Raw genomic sequence first — 23,742 nt, 5'->3', positions numbered from 1 at the left:
TTGAATCAAACTGTCTTGGTCTGCCCCTGTGCTGATGAGAACATTTTTCTAATTTTGATTCATTGCGTCATTCACTCATTCATTTAGCACTTAACCATATATACCAGCTATCCATTACTGTGTAATGATATTACTATAAACGTAAACAACTATCATGTTCATTATCTCACCGTTTCTGTGGGTTAGGAGCCTGGACATAGCTGAGGTGGGTCCTTCGAGAGACTGTAATTAGGGTAATTAATGGCAAGGGCTGGGTTCTCATCTGGATGCTGGATTGAGGAAGGAGCCACTTCCCAAATCACCCGTCTCTTGGTAGATGTTAGTGTTGGGAGTTACGGGACTGGGAACTTCAGTTTCTTGATGGCCGTGAGTGCAGGATGCCCTCAGCTCCTCGCGTCTGCCTGTGGTTCCTTGACATAATGTGTGCCCTAATTTGGCTGTTTGCCTTCTCAACACCAGGAGAGGGCGAGAGATTCCACCAAGATGATCACTATATTGCAACGCGTCACCATCACATAACCACTTCTGTTACATCATATGTATCCCATCATCTTTGCTATCTCCCATTGGTTAGAGGCAAGTCACAAGTTATACTCACACTCAAGGGTTTTGAGTTATTTATTTTTTTTCTTATTTATTCCCTACTTTGTAATCCCCAGCTGGAGTGCGAATGACTATGCCAGAGTAAGTCCTGTGTGTGAGTGAAAATGGGTGGAGGAGAGCTGCTTGTTTTGGGAGATTGATAGTAACTTCCCAAAATCTAGGGGCTCTAACCAATGCTCCAGCACTTAGAGGGATTTCTAACCTCCTATGTTACAAATGCTGCTTCCTCCTTATTGGCTCCAACGGATGAACTCACGGTCCAGTAAGGCCTAACGAATAGCTGGGGGCTACCCAACAGCTGCGGTGTCCTGCCAGGAGGTTGGAGCAGTTAGTAATTGTCATTGAAGCTGAACATAATGAATTAGATGACTCGTGACTATTTGCACATAATTTATCAAAATTGTACCACAAAACTGGGACATGATGAAGGAGTGCTGTCAAAAAGGAAAATAGGTGCAAATAGGTCCTCAGGCCCCTAAGGAAGAAGGATTGGGAGGAAAAATGGAACTCACCTCCAAAGAGCTCGCTCTGTGTGCCAGGCGCTGCTCCCGGCCTTCAGATGCACTAAGTCATTTAAATCTCATACGCGCTCTGTTAACTAATGTAATATATTCATTTTTCAAATGAAGAAAGTTCAGAGAGGTTAAGTAACTTGCTCAAGGGCACACAGCTAATAAGTGGCAAAGGCAGGAATGAAACTTGGCTCCGTTTGACTCTAGGGCAATGTGCTTGCCTTAGGTGGCGCCAGCATGAGCTCTCCTCACTTACCTTTATTACCCACACAAATTTATACAGCTTGTCTACATATGGATGTCACAGCAGAGGCCTACTGCTGGGAGGCTTGGCTGGTTCTGCCCCAGAGTGAGGTTGGAGAAGAAGAGGGGAAGGGAAGGAGATAGGACTTGTTATAACTCATGGAAGGAAGAGCAGAGAAGTGGCAGACAGCTTGGAGATCTTCCAGATAAGGCTTTGAAAGCTATTGCTAAATCCTGTCCTGTTTAGAGAATGCTTGAAGTGGGTGTCCAAATTGTCTCTCACATCGTTTTACTTTCTCCACTCCCACTGTCACTTTCATAGATCTCCATCGTCTCTCTCCTATGGACAGTTGTAATACCTAATGGGTGGCTGGCTCCAGTTTTATTCCTGTCTGATCTATTCTAAGTAGGGTTGTTAATGAGATCTCTTTAAAACAAGTGAACTATTTAAATTTTCCTGCTTGAATGCTTCAAGGGCTTCCCTTTGCTTTTGGTATTACATCCAAACTTCTAGACACGGTTTATAAAACTCCACAAGGTTAAGCCTTTATCTACCTCCCCATTTCTCATCACTCCCTCCTTGCTCTTCCTAAATGAATGGAACTTTCTTTCCCTAAAATGCTTCATGCTCTCCCTGGCCTCAAGCATTCTTGCTTGTTCTATCCGTGTATTCAAGATGATAGTGACACAAGCAGACATGTATTTTTATCTGCCCAGCATTTCTTCCCTCTTCTCGATGTTGCACCTTGATTTTCCTTTGAGGAACCCCCACTCTGAGGCCAGGTGGATTGGTAGGAGTGAGCCCACACCCCAATTCCAAGGGTGATCACATGACCCAGGCCTGACCAATTGGTGATCTGCATGTCCCTGGCTGCAGTGAACCCACTCAGAAATTGACAATGACTCAAGCTGGCCAACGAGTGTAGCACTGGGATTTTTTCCGGAACTATTCAGAAGGAACGTTTCTCCTCCTGGAGTGGTTAAGCTAAAAGCTCACAAAGCTAGAGCTTCTGTGTCCTTCTTTACTGCTCCCTGGAGAAACCCTGCTTGAGAATGAAACTCACACAGAGGAAAATAGAACCTAGAGACAAGGAGAGACCATTTCTTGCAATACCATTTCAGCACCTAGATCTAGTTATGTCTGAAGCATGAAACCCTACATTTTTCAGTTATATGAATCAATGCATTTTCTATTTTGCTTAAGCCATTTTGAGTTAGATCTCTGTCACTTGCATTCAAAAGGGACCTAATACACTCATCTTTCTAGTTGCAGCCTAAAGCTCTTTCTACATGCCTTCTTTTACTTTTGAGTAGGCTTAATTCTCACTATTATTTGGTCAGTCATATTTATTGCATATCTACTATGTTGTAGGTGCTGGAGATTTAACAGGGAACTGAAAAAATAGGTAAAAATTCCTGCCCTCAGGGAACATACATTCTAGCAGAGTAAAGAGGTAACCAACAAGATAAATAAAATATATAGTTTGCTAATGGTGATAAAGATTAAATGAAAAATAAAGCAAATATTGGGAGAAGAAATTCCAGCTATGAGTGGGCGTGTAGGTGAATGTAAATTTTGTATTGAATGGACAGGAAAGACCTCACTGTGATGAAGACATCTGAGCCACACCCTGAAGGATGGGAGGGTATGATGCATACGACTCTCTGAGTCCCAGCCACAGAAAACAGCACATTTAAAGACTTGAGATGGGAACATACTGGTGGGTTACAAACTCCTGTGGAATGCTATTTTACCTTCTTAATTATACATGTTAGATCATTAAATGTTATATTACAGCTCTCTCTCTCTCTCTCTCTCTCTCTCTCTATATATATATATATATATATATATATGTGTGTGTGTATCTATCTATATATGTATCTATCTCTATCTATCTATCTATCTATCTATCTATCTATCTATCTATCTATCTATCTAATTTTCTCTGTGCTTCAGTTTGGGTATTTTATATTGACTGCTCTTTGAGTTCACTGATTCTGTTTTCTGCTGAGTCCTGTTTGTTGTTAAGTCCATTCACTGAATTCTTCATTTCAAATATTGTATTTTCAAGTTCCAGAATTTCCAATTAGTTCTTTTTATACACCTGTCCTTTATATTATAAAATTTCCTATCTGCTTACTCATTCTGTATATATTTACTTCTAAATTTCTTTAACATGTTTATAATAATTATTTTAGAGTCTTTGTTTGCTCATTTTCATGTCTGGGTCATCTGTGGGTCTATCTATATTGGTTATCTTTTCTCTTGACTATGGGTCACATTTTTTCTTCTATGTATGTCTCATCATTTTTAATTGTGTGTTGGACATTTTGATTAAAAGAACATTAGGGACTGAACTAGATTTTATATATATATATATATATATATATATATATATATATATATATATATGCACTTTTTTTTTTTTTTTTTGTAGAGAACCTCACAATTTTTCTTGCCAGGAAGCTAGAGTCAGAGGCTGATCATTCAGGTCCCACCATGATGAAGCTGAGTTTGACTGAGGTGAAACTTAATTAATTTAATTTAGTTGACCTATGGCTTCATATGAGATAACATAGATCTCTCTTCGACCTCTATCCCAATATCTATTTTTTTATGCTGCCACTGCTGAGAGAATGGTTCTTTGATCTTATCAGAATTTGGGCTAGGAGGGTCTTGGCTTACAGTTTTATTTCATTTCAGTTCATCTCTAGATTCCACCTAAGCACTGCCCAAAACTGCAAGATCCATCTCGCTTTTCAGCTCCACAGCTGATCACTCAACACAACTCCTATTGAAAAGAACTATTTGGCTAAGAGATTTATTGCTGCATTTGGACTCTTCTAGATTGTAATCTGTCATGGCAGCCAATATTGTCACTAAAAGTTCTCTGGTGTATCCTTATTTCTGCAAAGTTCCTCTGCATGTGGCAGGTCTACTTCTCTGCCCACACAAACCCAGATCAGGTCATCTCAGGTATGAGAATGGTGGATGCTCTTTCCTTACTGAAGAATGTATTGCTCCGCCCTGGAATTTGGTTCATTTAAACTGCTTTTCATCTACTACTCATTGGTGACTTTAAAGAAAAGTATGATATTGAGTTTATCTGGTGTTTATTCTGCTAATGATGGGAACGATGGTCCTTTGCAATCTTCTGCCTCCTAATTAGCAATGGATGTTACTCCTATGTTACTTTTCATAATAGCTAGAACATTTGTAATTACTGGTAAAATTCTTGACTTCTCTGCCAGTCTGTAAGCATCATGAAGGCGCGATGTGTCTGCTTTGTTCACCCAGGGCCTGGCACATTGTGGGTGCTCAGGTGTGTCACTGAGGCTGTGTGCTAAGTGCTGGGGCAGCAGGTTGGGTAAGAACAGCCCAGGCCTCCAGCTGCACATGGTTGAGATGTGAGTCTGCATCAGATCACGTCCATTTCTTCAACTGGGAAAGGATCATCAATGCCCAGGTTTTCTGGGCTATATCTCAAGGCTCATCATGATTTAGGGAAATCATCACATTTATCGTGACATGGAGGGGCCAAGCTTCTTTGCATCCAGCCAGGCCTCTTCCCATGATCCATCAGCGAAGTGCTGCTTGCTTCTCTGGGTGGAGGAACAGCTGGATTGTGGAGGGTGGGAGCCACGTCTATGGCAAGACTGATGAGCTGGCTGTCCCTGGGCTTGTGAGTCTGAACTTGGAGAGAACTACAAGTATGGAAGAGATTCTGCTGAGTGGAGACCAGTGAAATTCAAGTTCAACAGCACCTGCTGAGAGGAAGAAATCAAAATGTGGAAAGCACACACTTCCAGGCATACCTGAGAAGTAGTTTCTACTCAATTTTTATCAGCAATGAGAATAGTAATGGCGACAATTTGACACTTTCTGTGCTAGGTACTGTGCTAAACACTTTCCATATATTGTTTAGCTGACATCACCCTCTGAAGCAGGTATCCTTATAATACCTGTTTAGCAGGTGACCTGCTTGGGTCCAGACAGGTTACATTACCAAAAGTCTCACAGAGGTGGGTGATGGAACCAGGACAGGGAACCCAGGTATCTCATCCCAAAGCCTGTGGTTTTCCAGCCACCTCTGTCATTGACTGTCCACCTCTTCTGTGCCAGCCACTCCAAGAGCCTTTTACAATCATTATTTCTAATTTTTTGAATTAGACAATATGCCATTGATAGACAAGGATGCTGAGGTTCAGAAAATGTAAGGAATTTGCTTAGTGTTCCTTTGCTTACACGAGGTCTGACAATTAAGTTCGTGAACTTGTTGCAACGATGTTGCTAACCTTTTTTGATATCAGAGGGATTATTCATTATGAATTTGTACCAACTGGACAAATAGTTCACCAAGTTTACTATTTGGAAGGGCTGAAAAGGCTGCGTGAAACAGTTAGACGACCTGAACTTTTCGCCAACAATTCATGGCTCTTGTATCACGACAATGCACCAGCTCACACGGCACTGTCTGTGAGAGAGTTTTTAGCCAGTAAACAAATAACTGTATTGGAACACCCTCCCTACTCACCTGATCTGGCCCCCAGTGACTTCTTTCTTTACCTGAGGATAAAGGAAATATTGAAAGGAAGCCATTTTGATGACATTCAGGACATCAAAGGTAATACGATGACAGCTCTGATGGCCATTCCAGAAAAAGAGTTCCAAAATTGCTTTGAAGGGTGGACTAGGTGCTGGCGTCAGTGCATAGCTTCCCAAGGGGAGTACATCGAAGGTGACCGTAGTGATATTCAGCAGTGAGGTGTGTAGCGTTTTTTGTAGGACGAGTTTGTGAACTTAATTGTCAGACCTGGTATGCATGAGTTGAGAGCTGATCTCAGGTCGGTAGTGCCCGAACCATGAGCTTTTTCCTCTGCACCAGACACTCTTCATCTGCCCATGTCCATCTCCACTCCGGCCCTGCCCTGCTCCGTGCCCAAGGAGCCTCTGGCCTGCACCTGCAGAGCTCTTGACCTTTGACTTCTGGTTGGGTTCAGTCAGTTTGGAGGCTGGGAGGAGAAGTTGGGGTCTGAATGCATCTAACTCTCAGCTTGCTGTGGTTTTGGTGGCATGTAGGAGGCCATTTCGCAGGCTCTAGCTCTCAAATGGACGCTGAGAGTAGGTTTCCCCCCTTGTCCTTCAGACCTAGGGGTGGTCCCAGCTTCCTGCTCTTGTCAGCCCCTGGGTGTGCCCTGTGGTTCTCTGAGTCCTGCCCACCTCTGTGTGCCCACCTGAATCCCTTTATTGACAATATCTTCAAATACCAGCTGAGTGAGCTTCTGTTTCCTGCCAAGACCCTGACTGATATAATTTTTCATTAGAGATCCAAGATTTAGGAATAAGATTTCAAAAGCTAGCTTGGCTCAGAGCCCATTTTGAGAAAATGTTCACTTCCTTCCAGAAAAACAGTTCCCATCCTGGCCACATCTCATTTTGCTCTCTGCCGGCCTCTGTGGTTTGACTCCAGGCTCGTGACACCGGGCCAGGTGCTTGGTCCCTGGGTCAGCGAATGCCTGGCATTTCCAGGTACCTGTGCCTGGAGCCACTCTGTGGCTGCATTTCCATGGCACTGATCATCGTGGCAGCTGAAAGAAGACACAAGCTAGTGAGGCTCATTCTGCCTGTTGATGGTGAGGACAGGCACAGATGTCTCTTCCTTGTAGCTGTGGCAGCTGTTCCTGCTTAAAGGAGGAGGCATGAGAGGCATCTTTGGGTGGAGCCTTCAGGAGAGCAGCATTCCAGCCTGTCTGGGCTACGATGGGGGAGGATCTGGCCCAGGGTTCCATCCTGGGGAGGGAGGCTTCATTCCTCTTATTGTGACCTGCATGGCTCTTCTTGCCTCTGTCTCCTGCCTCACCAGGTGGGTTTGGTATGTTTTGGGTCTCCAGCAGGTCTGGGAAGCACAGGTCAGAGATGGAGAGTGGGGCGGGCAGGAAACTGCAGTGGACCCAGACCAATGATGGGAGCTGCCTGGCAGACGGTGGGTTTTCTCTCTCAGTTGACTGACAAAGGGAAGGGGAAGGAAGTGACACTCGTGGCACAAATGTCACTGACAGGCACCACTGGGCATGTGTTGTCTCACGTGTGTTGTCCTCACAGCCTCTGAGGTGGGAGGCAGTGTCCCTACTGTACAACTGACGTACGGAGGTTCAGAGAGGTTAAGTGACCTCCACGTGTGAGAGGACAGACTCATTGCCTCGAGCCTCATTGTATGAAATGGAATCTTTCTTTGGTTCAGAAGAAGTCCTTGAAATGTCCTGAGCTTCAGTTTCTTGGTTTATAAAATGGGAATAATGGCACTTGCTTCAGGGAGCTATTGTGAGAATCAAAGAGACAATGGATGTGAAAAGACTGGAAACTTAAAGGGTGAATCAGTGGGACAAGCTGTGGCTGCAGGAGGATGCCACACAGGAAGAGTTAGGGACCGTGTGTTTATGCAGGGAAGCCAGGCAGATAAGGGGTCGGACAAATTTACGAATGTGTTGCAGCGATGTTGCTAACCTTTTTTGATATCAGAGGGATTATTCATTATGAATTTGTACCAACTGGACAAACAGTTAACCAAGTTTACTATTTGGAAGTGCTGAAAAGGCTGCGTGAAACAGTTAGACGACCTGAACTTTTCGCCAACAATTCATGGCTCTTGTATCACGACAATGCACCAGCTCACACGGCACCGTCTGTGAGGGAGTTTTTAACCAGGAAACAAATAACTGTATCGGAACACCCTCTCTACTCACCTGCTCTGGCCCCCAATGACTTCTTTCTTTACCTGAAGATAAAGGAAATATTGAAAGGAAGCCATTTTGATGACATTCAGGACATCAAGGGTAATTCAATGACAGCTCTGATGGCCATTCCAGAAAAAAAGTTTCAGAATTGCTTTGATGGGTGGACTAGGTGCTGGCATAGGTTCATAGCTTCCCAAGGGGAGTACTTTGAAGGTGACCGTAGTGATATTCAGCAGTGAGGTATGTAGTGCTTTTTCTAGGATGAGTTCGCGAAAATTGTCCAACCTTGTATTTTTGAAGTTGTTGGCTGTTTGCATAGAATTTACATTTTTTTTTCCTGGTGGCTTTGCGGGGTGGCTGGTAGAGGTTGTGGGGGAGTTAATCGACCCTCAAGCGTCCCCGTGGTGCTCTATTGGTTATAATAGTTATATTACTGGTAACACAGCGTGGGCTTCCGTATCTTGTGAGACCCAGAGGTTATCTTAATTCTCGAATTGCAGTCTCCGGTATGATAGTTAACAGACACATATGCCCATTTAAATGGAAATCATTCAAACATGTAAAATTAATAATTCAACTCCTTAGTCACACTAGGCTATGGTTCAAGTGTCGACAGCCACGGGTGGCTGTTGGCTGCCATGTTGGACAGCACTGATTCAGGACATTTCCTTCATCACAGAGCGTTCTGCTGAACAGTATGTTCCAGAGGATCTGGCAATGCCAAAGGTGACCAAGTTCTCAGAATCCATCTTGTCTGATTCTTAGTTTCACCGAGAATGGAGCTGAGGCCCAGAGAAGTACAATTGGCTGGGACCCAGTGTGCTGCAATTGCTAAGTCAGTGACATAAATAATTAGTGGATGCTCTGGCTGCTGGGGCCAGAAGGGAAGAGAGGTCCTGCCTGTTGACTTTTTGTAGAGTCAGATGGGTACAGATTGGGATGGGAGAGGTAGACATCTGCTTGGGTGACGGTGGGGGGCCAGGTGGTTTGCTCAGCCTACTGGTTGTGGGTGGCTCCCCTCATTAGGGCAGCTGCCACCTGCATTCTCAGAGCTTTTGAGAAGCCCTGGTGTAATTCCACGACTCTGAGATTCCTGGCTTTTAAGCTCCGCAAGATAGATGGCCTGGCCAACCAAACCTGGGCTTGACTCTTACTCCAGCAGAATGACATGGACACTCAGGAGTCACACAGACCTGGGGTCCGGTCTGTGGTCCACAGCCAATGGTTGCTGTGGGGACAGAGCCAGGAGAGCAGTTTCCAGGCTCTCGGCCTCCCGTGCAAAGGTGCTGGCTCAGTTATTATGTGGCCATCAGCTGTAATCAGATGGCCGTCTGCTGTGGCTGGGTGGCCACCAGCTGTTACCAGTGAGCCATTGGCCACTAATATAACTGCCGTGGCTACGCTGGCAAGGACGTTGGTTGGTTGGCAGGGAAGCAGATGGCGGATTGCTGCTAGCAAGTGTGGTTGGCAAGTGGATTGTGGATTGTGGTCGTGTTGATCCTACTTCCTGTCTCTCTCCCGGCCGCCAGAGAGAATGGGCTGCAGGAAGACCTCTCATTGGGGTACTGGCGGATGTTTGCGTTTGTGTCTCAACCAGCGGCCAGTGAGAATATAGTGGTATGAACCACGTCTCTATGGTTCCGTTGTCGTTGCTTTTTGGCCTCACCATATCCTGCGTTCTTGTGCGGGGAGCGGGAGCTGAGTCCCTGCATTACAGTTGTGAAACCACCTGCGAGCCATTTGAACTTTGGTTTTCTCAACTGTAAAATGTGAGTGCTGCTAACAGTTGTCTCCTCTTTGGGTTGTTGAAAGAGGAGATTGGTCATGCCTATAGAGTATTTAGCATGGGGCCTAACTCCAATGAGTGTCCAATAAACATAGGTTATTTTCAGGGATGATTTAATGGGCAAGACTACACATCCACTTTCTTGCCTTTTTCATGTCTGTGGCTCCAGCTGGCACCTGTGAGGAGCCATTTCTTCTGCCCTCCTGGGGTAGTTAACACACAGCTTTGGGGAAGAGGCAGGTTTAGTTCATTTGGAGGATGGACCCGAGCAGGAGCTGTCTCTTCGGGTTTAGGGCTTTGCAAGCCTCCAGAGTGCGCCCACTCACACCTGTGCCTCTGGCCCATAACTAGCACATGAGGGGGTTCTGGGCTTACGCCCAGAAGCTCTTATACTCACAGCCCAGCACAGGAATCTGCTGTAGTCAGAAGACCCAGACGTTTCCCAGCCCAAGGCTTCAGAGAGAAGCAGGGGACGAGGAAACCCATTTCAGTCTGTGAGGATAGAGGCCACAGTATTCCTGGAAGGCTCTTGTCAAACAAGGTCAGAGTAGACATGTGTATGCATTAGGATGTGCACACATACATATCACTCAGGCCAGGAGAAATGCAAGTTGCAGACAAATCCATCCATGAGGGGGTTGGGTTGGAGGACCAAGCATGTAGGCTGGGGGGTGTACAATGGAAGGAAACAAATTCCAGGATGAGTAGCCCCCAAGAGGCAATGGTCTGCCCACAGGCTGAGATTTCGAAGCCTGTCTTTCCTCCTAGGGGGCTGGGAAACGATATCCTTAATCAGGGATTTTTATTCCATATTCTTCACTCAACCTTCCTCCTGGGGTGGGCACCCAGGGACACTAAAGACATGATTTGAGCACCTCAGTCTCATGGGGTGTCCCAGCGACCCTCTCCTTTCTAGAAGACAAGGGCAGCCAAAGATATAAAAATAATTTACTTCTGAATTATTCCACTCAATCACTTCCTCATTTGCTCATTTCTTTAACACACACTCATTGGACATGGAGTGAATTCTACAGCCACGCATAGTTTTCTCTGGGTCGGTAACTAACCTGGGGGTCCTATCAGAATGTACATCACTGGGCTGTGGTAAGGATTCAGTTAAGTAATGTACATCCAGCTTTTGGCACGAGTCTGAAAACAGAGTGTGTGTGCCTGATAAATGGTCGTCATTATCAGGAGTCAGTAGGAGGAACCGTGCTGGGCATTGGCGCTGCAGGGAGGTACGGCCAACTTTCTGCTCTTGGAAAGTTCTCGGTCTAATGGGGAAGATAAGGTGTTTGTAGGAGCAAGTTCTTGCTACTTTGAGTATAGAAGAGGGGGCTTTGTATGGGAGAGGCAGAACAGTGTTGGGAGATGAGGGGTATTTCAGTGGGGTTTTGATGCGTGGAGAGAATTCATCATGTGAAGGGTAGGAAAGTCTTTCCTGAAGATGGAACAGCATGTCTAAAAACAGAGGCCATTAAGAAGTCTCTCTTGCCCCGTCTCTATCTCTTAGATGAGGCACCAGGTAGCTCTGCCAAGCAATACACTCATGTGTCATGGCCCAGGTACCAGTTCTCGATGCTCCATCAGCCCAGACAGAACCCTGCAGGCCCCCTTTGACACCTGGATGCTATGACTCTGAGTCAGACCCACACCCAGTGTCGCTTTGAACTTCCTACTTTGTCATGACGTTGATCATATGCTGTTGCCTGGGTTCCCGCCAGGCCTGCCCTCCCTGGTGGACTCATACGGGTGCCTCCACCATTCCACGGCCTGTCAAAAATAGAACCCTCAGACCTGTTCTGGAACTTGATTTGGGGAAGAATGCTTGACACTAGAGATGGGGAATTTGGGGATCTGAGGTGGAGGTGGCGGGTAGATGGCTTTACCATAGTCCTTGAATGAGTAAGGCGTAGAGGCAAGACTGGAACTCAGATGGGGCTTGTTCTAAAGTCACAGTACTCCTAGTACTTACTCCTGGTGCTGCCCACTCCACACCCCTCACCCCTGCTGCCAGGACTCTCACCTTCATTCATTCTTTGTGCACCTGCCAGGTGCCAGGGACTCCTTTGGGTGCTTGGGGTGCAGCATGACCCAAACAAAGTTCTTGTACAACTTGCATTCTAATAGGGAAGGCAGAGAGTAGCCAAGTCCCTGCTCTCAGGCAGTTTTATTTGAATGGAGGTGACAGATAAAAGCCAGTGGGCCAAGACAATGATAAGCACCATGTTAGTAATCAACCTGGCCACGATGGCAAACGCGGGACCCACTCTGCTCATCAGGGAAGGATGGTGCCAGCACATGACTTTGACCGGAGGCTTGAAGATGAGGACGGGAAGCAAGCACCTTGGGACCAAGCGATGCATCTGGTGCCTTTGGCTGGAGCAGTCTTGGGCGTTATGTCTTAGAAAACCGGTTCTGCACATAGGATGCAAGAGACCCTCTGTCCCCCATCCAATAACTTGTGTTGTTCTTTGTGCCTTGTCTTGGCCTGCAGTCCCCTCCCCTGGTCTAGTTCATGGTCCCTGTACCTGGGAAGCTTCTTTTGACCCCTGTCTCCACACCAGGCAGAGTTATGCCCTTCTCCGCTCACAGAGGACCCTTCCCAAAAGCAGCTATCGTGTGAGGACCACACGGTATGAGATCTTTGCCTGTTGGTCTCCCAGCCAGTCTGCGAGCATCGTGAGGGCAGAAACGGTACTGGGTCCATCCCTGATACCCGGCAATTAGTTGGACACGTAGTAGGTAGGTGCCTGACAAATATCTGTTGTGAAAGAACAAGTAATTTAGCTCCCTGAGGGCAAGAGCCACTTCTTCTAACTCTGAAACCCTCCCTTGTCTCCCCACCTCCACCCCCAAAGTGCCTGGTGCGAACTGAGAACCCGATAAATGCTTACGGAATAAATGATTATTTTAATTACTCGATGAGTCACCACAGGATTCCTTTAAATAGCACTTATCTGGTGCATTTAATGTTCTTTTATAAATAACTATTCACCAGGAAGCTTGGAGAAAGGAGACATACAGGGTAAGGAGGGGCTGGCAGGAAAAGTTTATGCTATAAGGTTAGCAGGACAGTGCAGAGGAAAGAGTGACAAACCTGGAGCCCGCTCCAGACCTTAACAAGCTGCGTGCCACCAGCTCTCACAACTGTCCACACATGGAGAGAATCTCTTTCCTTTAACTGAACCTCAGGGTGGTTGCAGGATCCGATGTCTTTAAGCATCTTCTAGGACTGGGGACGTAACAAGCTGTCTTCAAGGGGCTTATAACCAAATAAGTCAATAGTGGTAGACTTCCCCTTTGGTTCTTGGGGAACCACCATGGTGAAGTTCTTGGGGAACCCCACTCCCGGTGTTCATGCCTTGTGTAGTCTGTGCCCGCATGACATGGTTGGGACACTGGGACACTAGCAAGCACAGTGCAAGTAACGGATTGATAACACACTCGCGCATTGGGGTTCCTCTTGGATCCCTCTGTCTGGGAAGCCGTCATGCTGTAGAAGAAGCTTGGGTTAGGCTGTTGGATGATGAGAGGCCTTTGGAGCCCTGGCTGGCCCAGCCTCCGCATTGCTCCCAGATAAACTCCCAGGTGAATGCGGAGAGACCTCGGCTATGCCGCGTGGACCACGACAGAGTTGTAGAAGTAATACATCCCAGTTGTTTTAATCCCTGAATAACACTGATAACCGAAACAGAAACATGCATGGCAATGCATTATACAAATGTAAACTGCTGTGCTATCGCTTGCTCTAAAATTCATTTCTAGAGGAAGCTACAGACTCGGGAAAGCTGAATCAATGTATGCCAGTGGGAAAATTTAACACTAACAATTTTCATTTATTTTTGAAAGCTGATAATGTGCCACAAAACTTACTACTACTACTACTAATTTATTGAGATATTTCTGTGCACCGGGCATTGTGCTCAGTAATGTACACGGATCATTCCTGTAACCCTAAAAACAACTCCATGAGGCAGCACTGTTCTGATACCCATTTTTTACACCTGAAGAAACTGAGGCACAGAGAGGTTAAGTAACTTGCCAGGTATTATGCAGCTAGTAGGTGGTGACGCTGAGAGTCAATCCCTGGCAGACTCACTCTAGACGCTTGCACCTCTGGAGTGTGGTCCAGGGACCAGCAGTGTCAATGTCACCTGGGAGCTCGTTAGGAAGGCAGAAAGTGACCCTCACCCCAGGGCCACCACACTGGAATCTGCATTTTAACAAGGTGCATAGAAGGTATGAGTATGTTCGCACATGAAAGTTTGAGAAGAACTGATCTAAACCACACTGGAGCTTGTGTTAGGCTTGGTTAATGAGCCCCCAGGTGATTCTTACGCTTGTTAAATTTTGACAGCCACTGACTGGCCTCAGGGAGTAGCCTTGCTTCCAAAGGGCCCAGACCACTGTCTCAACACTGTGGAGTGAGCAAAGTTAGGCTTTTGGGTAAGGACGCATGTGACATAGAGAAAAACATGCACCTTTCAGTGCTTGGCAGAAGTGAATTTGAAGCCAGCTCTGCCACCTGTTGGCTGTGGTAATGAGGAAGTCACTTCTTACCACCTCAACCTCCTCATCTGTAAAATGGGTGTGGTGATACCCAATGAATCCTCACCTTCACTCTCCCTTGTTTGATCCATTTGAGGAATCATTTGTTCTTGGATGTTGGCTGGAAAGTGTGTCACAAACATCTTTAAAGTTTAAAGCACATTCAGGGTATTTATGTGTCAGGTAGTAGAGGACTTGGCCACTTGGCCACCGCCCCTCCTTCACGTGTGAAATGGGAGTACTGGCTGCCATCATTTTGAATGAATGGACTGACTGGACATTTGATGATTCCCAGATGGATTCTGGTGATTTACATGCTTGCGTGTGTGTGTGTGTGTGTGTGTGTGTGTGTGAGAGAGAGAGAGAGAGAGAGAGAGAGAGAGAGAGAGAGAGAGAGAGAGAGAGAGAGATATGGGGCTTCTGGACACCATGCATTTTTTTCTCAATTTTCAGGGATGAAGTTTATCCCCTCCCCAGCTCCTCAGGATAGCTGGATTCACCCAGAGGTGATTTCCAAGCCAACCAGGAATTCTTAGTGGCAGGAAATAGTTTTGACCATTTGGCTTTGATTTTCTGAGGGTTGGGGATGCACAGTTTTAGGAAACAGAAGTTAAAGGCACTTTAAAAATGGAAAAGTCCCAAGTTCTAAGCATGGGTGGTAAATTAATAGGGGAGATGCGTTTGGATCCAAGGTTGGGTATGCTTTGGACCCCTCAAATCCCACCAGCAGGCGCCTACTGACACCGTGCACATAGAGGGGCTCTGTGCCCTGGCAATTAATGTGTTTGGCCTCGGTACCCGCACCTAGGAAGGAATTTGCCTAGCAATGCAGACCAGCACTCAGTGAAGTGGATTTTCAGTTTGAACACCATGCCTGCGTTCTTCACGGTCCTTTAGGTCTAGTTTTTTTCCTCCTCTCAATAGCAGCGTCCCTTTCAGTATGGCTATTAAGATCTCCCTCCCTGTGAAATAGCCTGGGCTCCGTGAGGCATGAGCTTAATGGAAAGAGATGCTGCGACCAGCATTTAATCCTGGGCATCCAAGGATGCAAGCGACGATTGGTTTTGTGCACTAATCTGCTTAATGAGCACATCTCCTGGAAAACCTGGGGACCCCTGGGAGGCTCCTGAAGGAGATTAGGAGGGCGGCGGGGACGCTTGGCTGTGTCAGATTTGAGTGTGTCCACGGCCTGTTCAGGTTCTCCGCGTACGGTACATTGTGTAATTCTCACCCCAGTTCCTGGAAATGGATGTGATTATTCTTGTATTGCAGCTGAGGGAACAACCTCAGAGAGATTTCATCAGTTGCTCAAAGTCTTGTAACGAATAAGTGATAAACTTAGGACTTGGAAGTCCACCTGACTCCTTGCAAATGTGATCTTTGGGACCTCAGCGTCACCCGAAATAGAATCTGAGCATGGGAGGGGCCCATGGAGTTCCCTCAGGTCATGTGTCTGCTGAATATCCGAGTCAACTTGATACCATTCTTACCAGTGACCATGCAGCGTCTACCTGTGTAATTCCATTGTGATGGGGAGCTCACTACCTCACACAGCTTACACTGGTAAGGTTCTTTCAGTTGGGCTGAATCTCTCTCCCTGGGCCTTCCTCCTAGGGTCCCAGTTCTGCTCCTGGGGCTTCCTCCCATCTCAGCCTTTCAGAGACTGAGGCTTCACTGCCTCTGCTCCCTGGCCCTCTTCTGCAACCCAGCCGTAGTCTTTCTACTTCCCCGCCATGCCATTGTAGACGAAGGAGCCTGCCGGCCGTTGCTCTTACCCACAAGGGCTGATTCATCCAAAGGAGTGGGTTGCACACCAGGGCTGGAAGAAGCATTTCTAAGAAGCAGGAGCCAGAGCCAGCCTGGCAGGGAAACACTGTTTAATAGCAAAATTCGCATTCATTCTGTCTGCCTAATGGTGCTCAGCTAGTCAGTGGCAGAGGAGAGCTTGGAATCAGGTGGGTTTGACGCTGAGGCTTATTCACCTTTCCTTCTACATGCTTCTCTCCACAGACTTCTCTCCACAGTGGTCTGCAATGACCACCTCCGTGTCTGGGTCCCCTGTCCCCTGCCAGGGCACCTTGTAGGAAGGTCCCAGCATCTCTATTTTTTTCCATTTTAGTTTTTAAAATTTACTTTGACATTCAATATTATTTTATATTAATTTCAGGTGTACAGCATATGGTTAGACATTTATATAATTTAAGAAATGATCCCTCTGACTAGTCTACTACCCGCCTGGCACTATACATAGTTATTACCATATTACTGACTATATTCCCTGTGCTTTACTTTACATCCCCATGACTATTTGCTAACTACCAATTTGTACTTCTTAATCCCATCACCTTTTTCACCCTGCCCTCCAACTCCCTGTCCATCTATCACCCTGATAAATCTAGTACCCATCTGACACCATACAGAGTTATTACAATATTATTGGCTATATTCCTTATGCTATATCTTACATTCCCAAGACTAGCTACATTCCTAAGACAACAATTTTTTACTTCTTAATCCCTTCCTCTTTTTCACTCATCCCCCCAACACCTCCCATCTGGCAACCATCAAAGTATTCGCTATATCTATCAGTTTGTTTCTATTTTCCATGTTTGTTTACTTTGTTCTTTAAGTTCCACATATAAGCAAAATCACATTACATCTGTCTTTCTCCGTCTGACACACACCACTCAGCATAACACCCTCCAGGTCCATCCGTGCTGCAGCAGATGGCAAGAACTCATTCCCTTCCATAGCTGAGCATTCCATTGTATATATGTACCACCTCCTCTTTATCCATTTTTCCATCGACAGACACCCAGGCTGCCTCCACGTCTTGGCCATTGTAAACAGTGCTGCAGTGAACATATGGATGCACATGTCCCCTCAAAGTAGTGTTTTGGGTTTCTTCAGATAAATACCCAGAAGTGTGATTACTGGGTCCTTGTTTGTCTCTTGTTATAGCCTTTGTTTTAAAGTCTATTTTGTCTGGTATAAGTACTGTTACTTCAGCTTTTTTTGTTGTCTCCATTTTTATGAAATACCTTTTCCTCATTCCTTTACTTTCAGTCTCTGTGTGTCCTTTGATCTGAAGTGAGTCTCTTGTAGGCAGCATATGTAAGGGTTTTGTTTTCTTATCCATTCAGCCTCCCTATCTTTTGATTGAGGCATTTAATCCATTTACATTTAAAGTAATTGTTGATAGATATGTAGTTATTGCCATTTTATTGTTCATATTTTTTATCTTTTTTCATCTTTTTCTCTTAAAAAAGTCCCTCTAAGATTCCTTGTAATACTGGTTTGGTGGTGATGAACTCCTTTATGGGGGAAGCGCTTTATCTGTCCCTTGATAGCTTTGTTGGGTAGAGTAATCTTCATTGTAGATCCTTGTTTTTCATCGCTTTGAATATTTCCTGCCAATCCCTTCTGGCCTGCAAAGTTTTGTTGAGAAATCAGCTGCCAGTCTTATGGGCCCTCCCTTGTAGGTAACCAACTGCTTTTCTCTTGCTGCTTTTAGGATTCTCTCTCTGTCTTTAACCTTTGGCATTTTAATTATGATGTGTCTTGGTCTGGGCCTCTTTGGGTTCATCTTATTTGGGACTCTCTGTGCTTCCTGGGCTTGTATGTCTATTTCCTTTGCCGGGTTAGGGAAGTTTTCTGTCATTATTTCTTTTTTTTTTTTTTTTTAAACTTTATTTTATTAAATTTATTGGGGGTGACAATTGTTAGTAAAATTACATAGATTTCAGGTGTACAATTCTGTATTACATCATCTATAAATCCCATTGTGTGTTCATCACCCAGAGTCAGTTCTCCTTCCATCACCATATATTCGATCCCCCTTACCCTCATCTCCCACCCCCCACCCCCCACACCCCTTACCCTCTGGCAACCACTATGTAATTATTTCTTCAAATAGGTTTTCAATTCCTTGCTCCCTTCTCCTTCTGGTACCCCTGTGATGCGAATGTTCTTGGTATGCTTGATGTCCCAGAGGCCCCTTAGACTATCCTCATTTTTTTGGATTGTCTTTTCTTTTCGCTGTTCTGATTGGGTGTTTTCAGCTACCTTATCTTCTAAACTGCTGTTTTGATCCTCTGTTTCATTGAATCTAATTATTGACTCCTTCCAATGTATTCTTCATATCAGTTATTGTATTCTTTACTTCTGACTGGTTCTTTTTTTTTTTATGTTTTCTGTCTCCATTTTTATGTTTCATATCTCTTTGGTAAAGTTCTCCCTGAGATCACCGAGCATCCTTATAACCAGTGTTGGAACTCTGCGTCTGGTAGATTGTCTGTCTCCATTTTTTTTTAGTTATTTTTCTGGAGTTTTGTTCTGATCTTTTATTTGGGACATGTTTCTTTGTCTCCCTACTTTGGCTGCCTCCCTGTGTTTGTTTCTATGTATTAACTAGAGCTGCTGTGCCTCTCTGTCTTAGCAGAGTAGGGTCCAGTGGAGCTCAGTGGTGCAGTCTCCCTGGTAACCAGAGCTGGGTGCTCTAGGTGTGTCCCTTGTGTGGGTTGTGTGTGCCCTCCTGTTGTAGTTGAGCCTTGGTTGCTGTTTGCACATCAATGAGACGGATTGACCCACAGGCTGATTGGTTGTGAGGACTGGCCATGACTATAGTGGAGGAGATGTTGTGCAGGGGCTGACCCTGTAGAGCAGGATTCACTGTAGCAGGGCTCTGGTGCCTGCTCAGTCTGCCCTTTGGGTGTGTTGTCTATTGTAAATAATGCTGGAAGTGGGTGGGTGATGCTCTGGCTGGGTCCAAAGCTGGCCACCAGGTGTGCCAGCCCCAGGGCCTCCTGGGAGGGTCCCATTGCAGGCCAAGTTTATCTGCAGCCTGTGCCCTGCATGGGACAACATGGTATGAGCCATAGAGCAATCCACAGATGGCCACCGCCTGCACTGGGCTTGGAGGTGCCTTGAGAGGCAATCTGTGAACTGAGGCCAGCTGTTTCTAGTGCCAGGCTTAGCGCTGCTCAGCCAGAGTTATGGGACACACCAAAACCAGAGGTTGCTTTTCTGGGTTTTGTGAACCTTTGATAGATTTTTGAAAGTCAGCAGCATGAGCTAAGACTGGTTGTGCAGAAAAGCCACTGGAAGTGCCTTGGTGTGCCTGAAAGTTGGGTGGGGCAGGGTCTCAGGGAATCACTAGGGCGGGGCAGATGAAAGGTGATAGTTGGAATACTATTCAGCAGCAAGAAAAGATGAAATAGGACCACTTGTGACAACATGGATGGATCTTTAGATTATAATACTAAGCGAAATAAGTCAGACTGAAAAAGCAGAGAACCATATAATTTCACTGATATGTGGTATATAAACCAAAAACAACAAAAGAACTAGACAAACAAATGAGAAACAAAAACTCATAGACACAGACAATAGTTTAGTGGTTACCAGAGTGTAAGGGGGGAGGAGGGTGGTAGACAAGGGTAAAGGGGGATCAAATATATGGTGATGGAAGAAGAACTGACTCTGGGGGGTGACACACAACGGGATTTATAGGTGATGTAATACAGAATTGTACACCTGAAATCTATGTAATTTTACTAACAATTGTCACCCCAATAAAATTTAATTAAAAAAAAAGGAAAGGTGATAGCTAGTTTGATGGAGACTCAGATGTGGCATCTGCCTGCATGTGCATGCAGGGAGGGGGAGGGCTCAACAAAGAAACAATGATTCCCACCAGCTCCTCCATCTGGGAGAAAGCTAACCCTTCAGCCCTCACCCTGAAACTGGACAATTCAGTTCCTCCCCATAGGTCCCTGGTGCATTTTGAGCTGTTGCTCCAGTGCTGGAGCTCAGAGCCTGTGATTCCATGGGTGAGTAAGTCCGTGAATGATCCCTTTAAGAGGTGAGCCTGGGAGTGCAGCTGCCCTCCGTCTCAGCCACAATCTCTGCTGTTTTTCACAGCTAGAAGTTATGGGGATTTCTCTCCCTGGCACTGAAACGCTGGGCTGGGGTCTCTGGCGTGGGGCTGAGATCCCTCACTCTTCCAGGGAGGACCTCTGCAGCCAAGATATCCCTACTAATTTTGAATGGTCACATGCCGGTGTGGGACCAGCCTGTTCTGCATCCCGGTCCCTCCTACCAGTCTCAAGGTGGCTTCTTCTGTATGTCCATAGTTGCAGGGCTTCAGTTCAGCAAGATTTCAGGCGATTCTCAATGATGGTTGTTCTGTAGTTTAGTTGTAATTGATGTGGTCCTGAGAGGAAGTGAGCATAGTGTTACTTACTCTGCCATCTTGACTGGAAATCTCAGCAAGTCTCAGGTCCCAGGCTTTCTTGGTCATCCAGAAATAGAAACACTTCTGCTAGGTCAGTGCCCACCATTAAGGAGCTTCCGGGCAGAGCCCTCCTGCCGAGCACCTACTGTGTGTCTCCTGGTGTCCCAAGCAGGCTACCCAACACACAGGGCCTTTCTCATTGGCCTCTGAGAATCTGCCTGTGGGATGTTATGTTGGGAGGAGGCAGGCTTGGGGTGAGAGACACTGGGAAGTGAAATAACTTACTCTGTGAACTTGGACAAGACTCTTCCCCTCTCTGGGCCTTTGTTTCCTCCCCTATGGAATGGAATGGGAGCATTGGACTAGATCAGTGGCTGTCTAGTGGCTGCCAGCTTCCTGAGCTCCAGACGCCGAGATGCCATCCATTTGGTCTGGGCAGAAATGTGGGCACTGGTAGTTTCTAGAAGCTCCCTGGGGATCCCAATGTGCAGCCAGGCTTATGAACAGTTGGCTAAATAATAGCAATTTCCTTCTTGGGTTTGTAAAGAGATGGGGAGTTTACCCAATTTCACTTATGTTGTTTTACTTGATTGTTACAAGGAGAGGTGTGTGGGATATGGATTCTGGGCTCCCCTTGGCAGATGGGGACATCGGTGCTTAGAGGTTTTAAGTGATCACCCAAGGCCATGTGGAGGGACTGTAGCAGAGCTGGGATTCACAATTAGGAATGCTGATTCCATATTCTGGCTTTTCTTCATGTCACTAGGCAGCCCTCTCCATTTTCCTCTTATCGCTGCTACAGCTGTGTAGCAGCCCCTGCCACATGGGCCAGCATTCTCCAGTGCAAACCTTCTAGAGCTCAATAGTAATAATAATAATTTATAGTTTACTAGGCACCACCATGTGCTGGGTCCTCCACGGGCATTGTTCTTGTCGTTCTCCCAGCAATCCTGTCACGTGGGTGTGTTACTCCTGGGTTCACAGCTGCAGAATTTGAGGAACAGAGGGGTTTAGAAATTTGTCCAGGTCACACAGCTGGCTCATGGCAGAGCTGGGACCCGATCCCTGGCTTGTTTGATTGGCAAAATTCAGACGCCTTCCTCTGCACCACACTGCCTGACCTCAGAAACATGGCAGGATTTAAGCCCTTCTACCTCCCTCATAGCCTGTCGCCTCGGAAACGACTGTCAGTCACTCCTGGCTATTGATGGCTTTCTGCCTTCTCTGGCAAGGCTCCACTGAGCCCGGTGGCTGAGATTCAATTACACAATCGAAAAAACAAACAAATTAAAAGAGGAGCAGGGTTCTGTAAACAGCTTCTTTAATGACTCTGAGGACCAAGCCTGCTTCTCCCCTTTGGCGCGAGCGTCTCCCAGAATCTTGGATATCTGGGTTTTCTAACAGACATCCGCAGTACGTTAGGTTGGTGAGGATGAGCAGGTGTGGCTCACGGCCAAGGCCAGCGTGGACAGTCCTTAGAGTAACACACACACATTGCTCTAGAAGGGCCCTTAGGGTGCATGTTTAAACCCAGAGATTGGAAAAACTGGGTAGCTTGTCAGGATCCCTCTCCTGGGGAGCCCCACCCGGAGATGCTGGTTCTGTAAGTCTGGGGGATGGGTCCAGGCTTAACAGATGCCTGTTAAATAGTCCTCCCCACGGTGATCCTCATTCAACTTATCCCTGACCATGTGTACGGGAACCCCAAGTTCTTTCTGACTTAGATGAGGCTGAAGTGGGGAGTGACTTCCCCAAATTCACAAGGCAGGTTTGCAGCACAGCCGGGCTCCTCGTTCTATGCTTTCTCCAGGACCTCATCCTAGCTTACGTTGTAAATTTAGTCTCTAGTGCCAGAGATATGGGATTATAGTAGCCAGGTATGTTCGTTTCCTAGGACTGCTATAACAAACTTGGCGGCTTAAACAATAGAAGTTTATCCTCTCAGTTCTAGAAGTTCAAACTCAAGGTGTCAGCAGGACCACACTCCCTCTGTCTCCTCCAGCTTCTGGTGGTCACTGGCAATTCTTGGTGTTCCTTGGCTTGTGGCAACATCACCACGGTCTCTGTGTTTGTGTCACATGGCCTTCTTCCCTGTGTATCTGCGTCTCTGTGTCTCTCTTCTTATAAGGACACCAGTTTTATTGGATTCAGGGCCCACCCTGCTTCAGGATGACCTCATCCTAACTAATTACATCTGCAAAGCACTTGATTTCCAAATAAGGTCACATTCTGAGGTTCTGGGTAGACATGAATTTTGGGGCACACCATTCAACCCACAACAGGCAATACACACTTTCACCCTAACTCTCCAAATAACAGGACTCTTCCCAAACTTCAGGTCCCAGGGAAAAAGCCACCTCCCCAGAGAAGCCCTCCCTGATCACTCCATCTACACCAACGGCCTCTTGTTCAATGATTCTTTATCAAGCCTCCCACATGCTTCCCTCACAGCAATAGCGCTATGATCTGTCTGCACCCCAGGCCCTAAACTGCTTGAGAACTGGAATTATATCAGTTCTGTTGTTCAGGTGCCAAAGGAGCCCTGGGCACGTGGTCAATGGCTGCTTCTTGAAGGAACGAAGGAGGAAGTGCTCCCCCGTCCTGGTCCCAGCCCGGCCTCTGCCTGCTGTGTGACCTCGCAATGTCTCTGAGCAGCTGGGCCTCAGTTGCCTGATATTAAGAGGAGGCCCAGTGGGAATCTCTCCAGGGGCCCATCATTTCCAGAGGAGTTTGTTAAAGTTTCCATCATCATGACAGGTCCCCAGTGTTGGAAAGCCCCCTCCTAGGACCTCCCCTCTTCCCCAGCCTTCCTCGGGGGCCTCTGTGGCTTCATTTGCCATTCAACTAATTTGGAGGATTTTGTTTCTCTCAGCATTTATAAATGCTCTCCTTTTCTCTTCTACCCACCCCCTCACCCCCAGCCAATTTTTTTCCCATCCTCCCATCTCTGCTGTTATGAAGTAAGGTCAGGTGCTCACGGTACCCAGCGAGTCTAATTACCCAGGAAAGTAATTAACATTTCTAATAGAAACTGCCACTGCTCATTTTCATCGGGGCCACACAAAAGCAATAAGGTA

The 23,742-nt window shown here is 46.3% G+C and overlaps 1 long non-coding RNA gene across 3 annotated transcripts in view; it reads left to right on the top strand.

Annotated features, from left to right (window-relative positions):
* The window catches only part of LOC109445769 (uncharacterized), a 132,183-nt gene that overhangs the window by 288 nt on the left and 108,153 nt on the right, over positions 1-23,742 (top strand). For 2 of the 3 annotated variants that reach the window (XR_012494098.1, XR_012494096.1), the window contains exon 1: positions 6,790-7,222. The exons of the other annotated variant lie outside the window; for it this stretch is intronic. This is a non-coding gene — a long non-coding RNA (uncharacterized LOC109445769). Of the gene's footprint in view, positions 1-6,789; positions 7,223-23,742 lie in introns of those variants that run through there. 3 annotated transcript variants of the gene reach the window in all.

The sequence above is a fragment of the Rhinolophus sinicus genome, linkage group LG02 (assembly GCF_036562045.2).
Source record: "Rhinolophus sinicus isolate RSC01 linkage group LG02, ASM3656204v1, whole genome shotgun sequence".
In the NCBI taxonomy this organism is placed as follows: Eukaryota; Metazoa; Chordata; class Mammalia; order Chiroptera; family Rhinolophidae; genus Rhinolophus; species Rhinolophus sinicus.
Note: the sequence above shows the minus strand (reverse complement) of the source record. Positions and strands in the feature narration are given on the sequence as shown.